The sequence below is a fragment of the Geotrypetes seraphini genome, chromosome 5 (genome assembly GCF_902459505.1).
Source record: "Geotrypetes seraphini chromosome 5, aGeoSer1.1, whole genome shotgun sequence".
NCBI lineage: Eukaryota > Metazoa > Chordata > Amphibia > Gymnophiona > Dermophiidae > Geotrypetes > Geotrypetes seraphini.
This window is the reverse complement of record NC_047088.1, coordinates 154278772-154291103: the sequence shown is the minus strand read 5'-3', so window position 1 is coordinate 154291103 and position 12332 is coordinate 154278772. Positions and strand designations below refer to the sequence as shown.

Sequence of the window (12332 nt, the reverse complement as noted above, 5' to 3'; positions counted from 1 at the left end):
CATTTGACTGAGCACTTCTCACTAATTTTGTTATGTATTTAATATTGGTTTAGATTTTTTCATTTGCTTTTCTATATTATTGTGTGCCACCTCCCAATATACTTGGGGCTCCTTTTACAAAGATACGCTAGCGTTTTTAACGCACACACTGGATTAGCACGTGCTAGCCCAAAATCTACCGCCTGCTCTAAAGGAGGCGGTAGGGGCTAGCGCATGTGGCAAATTTAGCACGCACTATTACGCGCTATCTAGCGCGGCTTTGTAAAAGGAGCCCTTAGTGAGGATTTCTCTTTGGTTTTGCAAGCATTTTCCTCCCTAATTTAGGTGGTGTTCTTTTTGTACTAGCATTTTGTGAAAAAAAAAACCCCCAAAACATGCCATTTCTACAAGATTTCATCACTATGAAATCCATTCTCAAATACTCGTATACACTAGAGAATCTCTAATAACATGTATACAGATTTGACACTTCATATGTACCAAAAAAAAAAATTATACCCTGCAATTCATAAGGGCATGATGTCAGCAAAATCTGATGCCCAATATTCAGATACTACCTGTACAGGGTATATTGCGTGGTCAGTACATTCTGGGTAGATACAATAATTGCAACTGCTCCAGGACCTCAAAAATTGACTGTTCTAGTATTTCAGTTCAGTCTATCTAATCTTTCCAGGTCAATTATTATAACATGGTTAGCAAAGGAGCCAGCTCTATGGGTACTAGTAGGCATCTCCAATTTTGAGAAAGCTCCTTCATCATGTCCTGTGAGGGATAATTTGTTCAAAACGAAGATTGTGAGTCTACTAGGGATAGAGAAAGTATCTAGATATAATATGTAAACTGTTTTGGTTGTATCACAGAAAGGTGTTATATCAAGAATTTAAGAAAAATAAATGTATCATGCTTGGAACTTCCAATCATTTTGAAATGTTATATAACCACTGTGCTATTAATAAAAACCATCTGGTTTGCAATATTGGGGCCCAAACTATTAAACACATCAAGCTCAATCTTACTATTCTTTTAGAAAAGAACTGAAAACCAATTTATTTGATAAATTCTTATCCTGATTATCAGCGTTGTATTATGATTGTTTTATGTAATGTGTATGTAGAAGATTCACTGATTGTTCAGTATCTTTTTGCTGTGAACCGTCTAAAACTTATTGGTGTGGCAGTACACAAAAATTAAGTTGTTATCTTAAAATGCAATGAAGTAGGAAATGTGCCACCAAGCTACACAACAATATGAAAGAACCAATTATAGAAATGTATTAATTTATTTATTTTAAAAAACTTATAGCCCACCTGAAATCTATGTAATTTCCAGAATTTTCTTAGGATGTTTGCTTATGCCACTACCACTGAAAAAGCTCTATTCATAGATCCATAGAAATGCAAGGCCATGCATTTTGGCTGCAAAAACCAGAGGAAATGGTACAGTTTAGGAGGTGAAGAACTTTTGTGCACGAAAGAGGAGCAGGACTTGTGTGTGATAGTATGTGATTATCTTAAAGTGTCCAAACAGATTGAAAAGGCGACAGGAGGTATTAATGCCTCTGTATAAGACTCTGGTGAAACCTCATTTACAATATTGTGTATGATTCTGGAGACCACACCTTCAAAAAAATATATAAACAGGATGGAGTCAGTCCAGAGGAAGGCTACTAAAATGGCCGGCGGTCTACATCATAAGGCATACAGGGCAGACTTAAAGATCTCAATATGTATATTTTTGGAGGAAAGGCGGGAGAGAGGAGATTTGATAGAGACCTTTAAATACCTATGTGGCATAAATAGGCAAGAAGCGAGTCTCTCAGTTAAAAGGAAACTCCAGAGTGAGAGGGCATGGGATGAAGTTAAGAGGTGATAGGCTCAGGAGTAATCTAAGGAAATTATCTTTTTACAGAAAAGGTGGTAGATGCGAGGAATAGTTTCCTGGTAGAGGGAGTGGAGACAAAGACTGTCTGAATTCAAAAAAGCGCGGGACAGGTACGTGGGATCTCTTAGGGAGAATAGGAGATAGTGGATGCTGCAGATGGGCAGACTGGATGGGCCATTTGGCCTATCTGCCATCATGTTTCTATTTGACTCATCTGTTCAATTGCAAGCACTTCTGTGTAATAGATTTCTTAAAGAGATTGAATTTTGTACATTTTCTTTTTAATAAAATACTAAGATCTTCTGCCCTTTTACGAATTTTGAAAATTGTACTGATCCTAAACCATTTATCACCTGCTGACAAGTGAAGGGATGACTGCAAACAGCTGAAGATGCCAGTTGCAATCACTACCATTTATTTTGTATTGAGCTCAATAATAGGATAGTTTACAGCTATGTCCAAGCTTTCTGCTGTACTGACACAGCTCTTGAAGACAATCAAAATATTCTACTTTAGAGTCAGTCCTTATCAAATCCTTCAGCTTCTATCAATACAATTCTTTATCTAAAGAACTAAGACCAGACGTTATGGCCAAACAGTGTTTATGTTCTGAAGAGCAGGTGATGGAAACAAACAAAACAGTTTCCCAGAAATAACTATAATCACAGTGTGGGTCAAGCTGTACTTTGGTTCCAGGAGAAGAAAGCAAGATAGACTGACAGTTTTTGAGACTGATGTTCAAAACTATTTAGACAGTTAACTGTAGAATTAATTTTTATTTGGGGCTGGCAATCACTTTTAGCTATCTTAGTGTCTGCCTTTCAAAAAATTTGAAGCTCTCTATTGCTAAATTTAACACATTTATTATATAATAAATACCGCACATCAAAAATATATCATAAACATTTTCCTTCTTCATATCACACTATTTACAGCGCCCCCTTAAAACTCTTAATATTCCAAATCCAAATTTACTTTTTCCAAGAATAAAGTGGAATAAAGTCATAAAACCCTCAGCTCATACTAAATGCAATTCACATAATCAAAATATAAATGATGACATTCTTAACTCAGATCTTTTCAAAATACTTATCCACTTCCAGATCTTCACATCGATGGTATAAAGGAATCACAAGGTGTTAATCATCTTTGTAACAGTGATTAAGGGCAACGTGTAGACAAATCATCACCATAGCATCACATATTAAAAGCATATCAGTTTCTTCAACTTCTCCACCAACTCAACACTGTTCCTTGGATGATTTAAAGTCCTTGTCTGGGGCCGGAGGTCAGGAGGCTGCGGCTGCTCTCAGTCATGGTAATGATCCCTCAGTGCATTGTCTTTTCAAGTCCACAACTGTTTCACGTGTTATTTCAGACATACTCTGTGAATTGAAGTTGGACTCTCAGCAGCCCTCCACCTCCCAGCATTAGTGTCATCAGGAGTTGGGACTCACAACATTCCTGCTTTCAGAGCACTAGAAAGGGCTCAATAAGTATAGCAGCAGCATACATACTCGTATATTCTTCATATACTTTATTCAGCCAACTCAGAGTGGAACTCTTTGTCACTTAGCTGAAAGCAGGAATGTTAATGTCAGTTTAATAAAATGTAAGGATGGTCGCACCCCCACAATGTTAGGTGGTAGGGGTTAAGTGAAATGCGCACTGACAGACGCCAGGTCCCAGGTTCAGTTCCCTCACAGATGACTCACCAGAAAATAGAATAAAGAAGGCATAGCCAGAGGTGTTTGCATAAAGAATATATTATAGAAATAGTCTTACAGAAAAGCAATATTTATAATCATTACAATTAAGTATTACAATTAAATAGAGAGCATAGCAGTTCCCCTGCCTTACAGAGTCCAGAAGGAATTGAGTGTGAACATAGTAACATAGTAGATGACGGCAGATAAAGACCCGAATGGTCCATCCAGTCTGCCCAACCTGATTCAATTTAAATTTTTTTTTTTTTTTTTTCTTCTTCTTAGCTATTTCTGGGCGAGAATCCAAAGCTTTACCCGGTACTGTGCTTGGGTTCCAACTGCCGAAATCTCTGTTAAGACTTACTCCAGCCCATCTACACCCTCCCAGCCATTGAAGCCCTCCCCTGCCCATCCTCCTCCAAACGGCCATACACAGACGCAGACCGTACAAGTCTGCCCAGTAACTGGCCTAGTTCAATCTTTTAATATTATTTTCTGATTCTAAATCTTCTGTGTTCATACCACGCTTCTTTGAACTCAGTCACAGTTTTACTCTCCACCACCTCTCTCGGGAGCGCATTCCAGGCATCCACCACCCTCTCTGTAAAGTAGAATTTCCTAACATTGCCCCTGAATCTACCACCCCTCAACCTCAAATTATGTCCTCTGGTTTTACCATTTTCCTTTCTCTGGAAAAGATTTTGTTCTACGTTAATACCCTTTAAGTATTTGAACGTCTGAATCATATCTCCCCTGTCTCTCCTTTCCTCTAGGGTATACATATTCAGGGCTTCCAGTCTCTCCTCATACGTCTTCTGGCGCAAGCCTCCTATCATTTTCGTCGCCCTCCTCTGGACCGCCTCAAGTCTTCTTACGTCTTTCGCCAGATACGGTCTCCAAAACTGAACACAATACTCCAAGTGGGGCCTCACCAATGACCTGTACAGGGGCATCAACACCTTCTTCCTTCTACTGACTACGCCTCTCTTTATACAGCCCAGAATCCTTCTGGCAGCAGCCACTGCCTTGTCACACTGTTTTTTCGCCTTTAGATCTTCGGACACTATCACCCCAAGGTCCCTCTCCCCGTCCGTGCATATCAGCTTCTCTCCTCCCAGCATATACGGTTCCTTCCTATTATTAATCCCCAAATGCATTACTCTGCATTTCTTTGCATTGAATTTTAGTTGCCAGGCATTAGACCATTCCTCTAACTTTTGCAGATCCTTTTTCATATTCTCCACTCCCTCTTCGGTGTCTACTCTGTTACAAATCTTGGTATCATCTGCAAAAAGGCACACTTTTCCTTCTAACCCTTCAGCAATGTCACTTACATACATATTGAACAGGATTGGCCCCAGCACCGAACCTTGAGGGACTCCACTAGTCACCTTTCCTTCCTCGAGCGACTTCCATTAACCACCACTCTCTGGCGTCTGTCCGACAGCCAGTTTCTGACCCAGTTCACCACTTTGGGTCCTAACTTCAGCCCTTCAAGTTTGTTCAACAGCCTCCTATGAGGAACTGTATCAAAGGCTTTGCTGAAATCCAAGTAAATTACATCTAGCATATGTCCTCGATCCAGCTCTCTGGTCACCCAATCAAAAAATTCAATCAGGTTCGTTTGGCACGATTTACCTTTTGTAAAGCCATGTTGCCTCGGATCCTGTAACCCATTAGATTCAAGGAAATACACTATCCTTTCTTTCAGCAACACTTCCATTATTTTTCCAACAACTGAAGTGAGGCTCACCGGCCTGTAGTTTCCTGCTTCATCCCTGTGACCACTTTTATGAATAGGGACCACATCCGCTCTCCTCCAATCCCCAGGAATCACTCCCGACTCCAGAGATTTGTTGAACAAGTCTTTAATAGGACTCGCCAGAACCTCTCTGAGCTCCCTTAGTATCCTGGGATTGATCCCGTCTGGTCCCATCGCTTTGTCCACCTTCAGTTTTTCAAGTTGCTCATAAACACCCTCCTCTGTGAACGGCGCAGAATCTACTCCATTTTCTCGTGTAACTTTGCCAGACAATCTCGGTCCTTCTCCAGGATTTTCTTCTGTGAACACAGAACAGAAGTATTTGTTTAGCACATTTGCTTTCTCCTCATCACTCTCCACATATTTGTTCCCAGCATCTTTTAGCCTAGCAATTCCATTTTTTATCTTCCTCCTTTCACTAATATATCAGAAAAAATTTTTATCTCCCTTTTTTACATTTTTAGCCATTTGTTCTTCTGCCTGTGCCTTCGCCAAACGTATCTCTCTCTTGGCTTCTTTCAGTTTCACCCTGTAGTCCTTTCTGCTCTACTCTTCTTGGGTTTTTTTATATTTCATGAACGCCAACTCTTTCGCCTTTATTTTCTCAGCCACTAGGTTGGAGAACCATATCGGCTTCCTTTTTCTCTTGTTTTTATTGATTTTCTTCACATAAAGGTCCGTAGCCATTTTTATCGCTCCTTTCAGCTTAGACCACTGTCTTTCCACTTCTCTTATGTCCTCCCATCCTAACAGCTTTTTCTTCAGGTACTTTCCCATTGCATTAAAGTCCGTACGTTTGAAATCTAGGACTTTAAGTATCGTGCGGCCGCTCTCCACTTTAGCCGTTATATCAAACCAAACCGTTTGATGATCGCTACTACCCAGGTGAGCACCCACTCGAACATTAGTGATACTCTCTCCATTTGTGAGGACCAGATCCAATATCGCTTTTTCCCTTGTGGGTTCCGTCACCATTTGTCTGAGCAGAGCCTCTTGAAAGGCATCCACAATATCCCTACTTCTTTCCGATTCCGCAGACGGAACATTCCAGTCCGCATCCGGCAGGTTGAAATCTCCCAACAGCAGAACCTCCTCTTTCCTTCCAAACTTTTGGATATCCACAATCAGATCCTTATCAATTTGCTGCGATTGAGTCGGAGGTCTGTAGACTACACCCACGTAGATAGAAGTTCCATCTTCTCTTTTCAAAGCAATCCATATCGCTTCTTCCTCTCCCCAGGTCCCTTGCATTTCGGTCGCTTGGATATTGATCTTTACATAGAGAGCTACTCCTCCACCTTTATGACCATCTCTGTCCTTCCTAAAAAGATTATATCCCGGTATGTTTGCATCCCATCCATGTGATTCACTGAACCATGTCTCTGTGATAGCAACAATATCTAGATCTGCCTCTAATATCAGGGCTTGCAGATCATGAACTTTGTTGCTTAGACTGCGAGCATTTGTGGTCATCGCTTTCCAGCTATTTTTCAGCGATAATCTCCTTTTTCGTATGGATTTTTGTGTCGTTTCACTTTCCGTTGCAATACTAAGAAATGAGTTGCTGATATTGCTTATGTTGCAGCCTTTACTACTATCACATCTTTTCTTTTGCCGGGGGTGGTCTCTATAATTGTCCTTCGTACATACACCACCCCCACCTTCTAGTTTAAATGCCTAGAAAAATATTGTCTAAATTTCTCTGCAAGGTTTCTTTTTCCTGCTGTAGTAATATGTAGCCCATCAGTGCAATATAGCTTCTTGTCCTTCCATGTATTTCCCCATCCTCCTATGTACCTGAAGCCTTCTTGATGACACCAGGCTCTGAACCATCTATTAAAGTCCTCTGTGTTTTTCACTCTTTGCTCTCCTTTTCCATATGCAGGCAGTATTTCAGAAAAAGCTAAAGTCTTTACAAAAGGTTTCACGCCTTCACCAAGCTCCCGAAAAGCTTTCTGTGCTGCAAGTGTGGAGTTGTTGGCCAGGTCATTTGTTCCCAGATGGATAACAACATCAGTGTTAAAATCCTTAGTTACTTCCTTAATTATAGTCAGTATTTGCCTGGAACTCCTGGTAGCTGAGGATCCTGGAAGACATTTCACTATTTTGGTCTCCTCGCCCTGTGTTCCAAGGTTACCCTGTGTTCCAAGGTTAATGCCTCTGATGATGGAATCCCCCAACAGTAATAGTTTTCTGTTTTTGGCTTTTTTATTTGTACTTAGGGTGCGCTTGTTCTCTTGAGTTACCTTCATTGGTTCCAGTCCCACCTCCCTTCTGTTTTCCTGAGTATCGCAGTGCACTAGTGGAGCGAAGGAATTCTGTAGAGGTAATATTAGTGAAGGTGGATGTTTCTGTGTTACATGTCGCAGTCTTCCTGAGCCTACTGTGACCCATTTATTCCTGGGCTGTTTTATTCTTTGAGGTAGAGGTGGTAAGTTGGTATGATTTTGTGGAGTGATGGAAGCTGCTTTAATTGTACTCAATTCCTGTTTAAGTTTGCAGAGCTCCTCCTTAATACTGGCAAGTTGAAGACAGATGGGGCAAGCCTTAAGCCTCCAAATAGTATGTCTTGGAATTAAAGCACCACAGTGATTGCATAGAATAAAGGTCATCTTGATTGGTTGTGAAGTGACTTGATTTGAGTAGTCCTGATTATATGGGTCTCTATATATGAATAGTGGTCCCTGGGGTTGGTGGGACTATAAGTAAGACTACTAGTAAGGCAGAAATATAGGCTCTATACCACCTAAACAAAACTGCAGGTTCTATCAGTGCTACCCTAAAACACAGGATTTATAACAGGATTTTCCCTACTTTAGTCACCCTGAGCCACAGGCACCAGAAATATAGGCTCTATACCACCTAAAACACAGTATTTTAAACAAAACTGCAGGAAGAGGAAATAAGATTTAACAGAGGAAAGAGAAGGATTTTTTTGTGCTTTTTTATATTTTTTTTTAGTAAGAAACAGGGAGGAGAAGAGAAATTAAGCAGATATAATGCTGAAAACCAGTGAAAAGAGCAGAATATGAAATGCTGAGTAACTTAGCTTTTAGATGTTCACAGGGCAGCCTTGTTTCAGCAATGTCCCAAAGTTTCAGGGAAAGGCAGAGAGAGAGAGAGGGGGATGGGGTGATGTTTCGTGTTCCATAGATAAAGAGAAGGATAGACAGAGAGATAGAGAGAGCTCAAGAGAGAACCAGAGTGCCAAGCCAAGAGCCAAGAGATAGCTAGATAGAAAGAGAGAGAGAGGGCCAAGACCCCTCTCCTGATAGCTTGATAGGAAAAGAGGCACCGATAGCTCCATAGAAAAAGAGAGACATTGATAGAGCAGAGAGCAGGCTTTTATACCTTGGAATCTTATTCTGACTAGAGAAAATATTGTATCTCCCAGTATCTTTCTGTTTAGAACTTGCAAACTGTTTGAGACAATGGTCAATTTAATTGACAAAGGAGAGTGTGACATCTGCAAGCATGGTGATGGGATTAAGTCTCTGGCTTGATCTGTGCACCATTGTCCTAAGCACCCTCTTAATCAGACATTAACACCTTTTAGCTAGTCATGATTCAATCAGGGAAACTTAAAACAGTTTCCCTGCACTAAGGGTCTATCTGCCTTCCCATGCCAGAGTTAGATTGATATAATCTCCCATAGGCCTCTAGGCTGACAGTTGTTAGTCCCAATTTCTGACGACACCAATAGTGAAACACACGACTGTGTCGAGTTGGTGGAAAGGTTGGCGAAACTGATATGCATTTAGACCTGTCAGCACCTCTGGTTTCTCATTGGTTAGACAGTAATCATACTATTGAAGACTTCAAATATACAGTTTTAATCCATGTTTCACAATTTTCAGATTTGTCAAAGTTTCTACTGATTAAGGAACATAAATATCTACAATTGGCACATGCCATCTCCGACAGGTCTAAACGCTGAAATCGATTGGTTTTAGTTGTGAGCATTAGATTGACAAGCGTGAGTCTTGTTCAGCTGTTAGCAAGTGCTGACGTCATTCCCTCTTTAAATATCAGAGTGAGGGGGATGATCTCCTTCAGCTATGATTTCACCAGTCTGCCTGGGGTGAGTTTGCCGAGAGAAGGTATTGATAAATATTAGAGCAGTTATTGGAAGAATCTACATGGGGTATGTTGAACTGTTCAGTAATATTTACCAAGTAGGCTATTTATAGTGATATTTGTTTAAACATTTTTTACAGTGTCCCCTCCTGTTGAAGAGTATGAAACTCAGGTTGGGGGGCCAACTCAGTTGGCGGCATTGATATGGCACTTTAAAGCACATCTATTGCACTAGCATTTTTTCAACTGTGGCTGCCTCCTATATACATCAGACAACCACCAAGGACCTTAAAGATATGTTCATTTTTACTTATAATGAATAAGATTCTTTTTCTTTTATTGCTATATATTAAGGTGGTCAGGGACTTGTAAAGGCAATGATGGTCCCATTGGCAACCACAGTTCAGAAAATACACTGAATGGTTTGGTTTAATAGTCTGAGCACTTTACATTCCAAATATATATATATATTTATTTAAGTCAGCAAATTATTTTTGGTATAATATTTATGTAATAATCTACTGTATATGATGTAACAAAGTACCATTTATAGTCAAATATAAACCCATCTGAATATAAACCAAGGTAACCTTTTTCCCCCAAAACAGTGGAAAAAAAGATTGACTCGAATATACAGTAAATCAAATTTGCATCAGTCTTGCAAGGTTAATGTGGGAGTGATAGAGCTGCTGCCTCAGAACCCTGAGGTTTTGAGTTCAATCCCAGTTTGCTCTTTGTGATTCTGGACAAGTCACTTAATCCTTTCATTGCCCCAGGTATACAGCTCGATTGTGAGCCTACAGGGACAGATAGGGAAAATATTTAGAGTATGTGATTATTATTCAAGGAGGGGTATTTAAAAAAATATATATCTAAGTCCAACTTGGATGTTTCCAGCTGAACGTCCAAAGTTGGAGGTACAAAAATGGCCATTTTTGAATGGTAAACTGCTGGATGTCCAAAGATTTACATTTAGGTACTCCTGATTATTTATCAAAGATTCTGGTACCATATACACCAATTAGAACCCTACGTTCTTCCAGCTCTCAGCAGTTGTCCCTACTATCATTACACTTAGCCAGGCTAACTTCAACACAGAATTCTGCCTTTATTACTTCTGACCATATTTATGGAACTCTCTTCCTATAGATCTGCATACTGATCTTTCTTACACTAAATTTAGAGGCCTTTTGAAAACCTATCTTTTTTGTTTAGCGTACCCTTAGAAGACTATCATTACTTACTGTAATAAGATCTTTTGGATTGGAGCTTAGGGAGGGATTCCAGACTGCAGCTTTGTAGGTTTTTATATTTTAATTTTTTTTAATGGGGGGTATATTTGTTTGATCTCATTTTGTAGTTTGTTTGTTTTTTTGTCAATTGAGCTCCTTTTTTTGTAAACGGCTCTGCTGTTATTGTTATTGTACTAACAAACAAACATACTTAGACACCTTGGCCACTGGGATGTCTAGGCTGCTAGAACATCTAACTTTATACCCCATTTTTGATCAGAAAAACATCTAGGTTGAAAACGTCCCAATCCTGCCCATTTGGACGTGGGTGGGGCCAGCATAGTAATGGACTAGCCACATAGACATCCCGACAGAGCAATGGGAAACCTTAGAGGATACTGCTGTGAACACATAAAGGGTGCCAGCTGTATATCTCACCATAACCCCCTTATAATTTAGGGTGAACCTCCCCCAAAAAAAATAAAACAAAAAACTTACTATACCTTCCTGTGTACCACCCCAATAGCACTTATAGCTGCATGTAGCACTTATATGGCAGTATAGTAGGATTTGGGTGGGCTCACACATTCTACCATAAATATAGTGATTAGAGTGGCTTTATAGGCCTGGGTCCTCCTCTCTGTGGTTCACTAGCCCACCCACCAGGCTACTTAAGACACCTGTGTGTAGCTCTACTAGGCTTCTCTATACCAGATGCTGCTGTTTTAGCGACAGGTATGTACCTTTTTGTTCTCATTTTTGTGTGGCGGAAGGGGATCAGTGAGTACTAGGGGGAGTGTGGGGGTGTCCTACCTTGATGCATTCAAAGGTCAGTTTAGACAACTTTGTGGCACTTAGACCCTTCTAAAACAGGTTTAGTTCCAAATATATATGTTCCGTCCAGGATGTCTTGCAAAATGTTTGATCGTTGTTGCAAGATGATCATGTCTAATCCGCCCATAACATGCCTTCACCATGTCCATCTTGTGCTCTAAATGTGCAGAGGCTGGAACATCTTGCTCAACATACAGAAATATGGTTTCGACTATCAGCACTTTTGACATCCTGGCGATGGAATGGGTGTGGCCTAAGACTCCGATTGGGCTAATCAAAGTCTTAGGCCATGGCCATTCCATTATGCACTGGGAAGGAGGCCTAAGGACCTGATTGACCCAGGTGCCTAAGGCTTACATTTAAGGCATCTATTGCGGCCTAGGGAGACGCCTAGGGTCACTTAAGCTTGCCCAAGGCCACTTCCAGGTAAAACCATGCCCATCCTTGGATGAGCTTAAGTGTCTGTACCTATCTCTCTAGACCTGTGACAAACATCTACAGTAAAGGCATCCTGCCTTGTTGTTTTTTTTTTAAAGTGCATCCTGATTAGCTGCCAGATAGTGGTAGGACACCTGCCACCACCTATAATCAGGATACCCATTTATAGAATTAGCCCCATACTTTTTAAAATGTATGCATCTCAAAGGAAAGGTGTAAATGGAAGCCTGGAATAATTTTCAAAGTAGTATACATGCATTTTCACTTTGAAAATTCTCATAGCTCAAAATCCATATATACTATGCATATATACAAAATCCATATATACAATTATAATATTATTCCTTAAAAATAGAACACATATATCAAAAACCCAACCTTACATTTTCATGACCTGAA

At 40.2% G+C, this 12332-nt stretch overlaps 1 protein-coding gene across 2 annotated transcripts in view; it reads right to left on the bottom strand.

The window, feature by feature from the left end:
- The window catches only part of VPS8 (VPS8 subunit of CORVET complex), a 755312-nt gene that overhangs the window by 124379 nt on the left and 618601 nt on the right, over positions 1-12332 (bottom strand). The window lies entirely within an intron of this gene.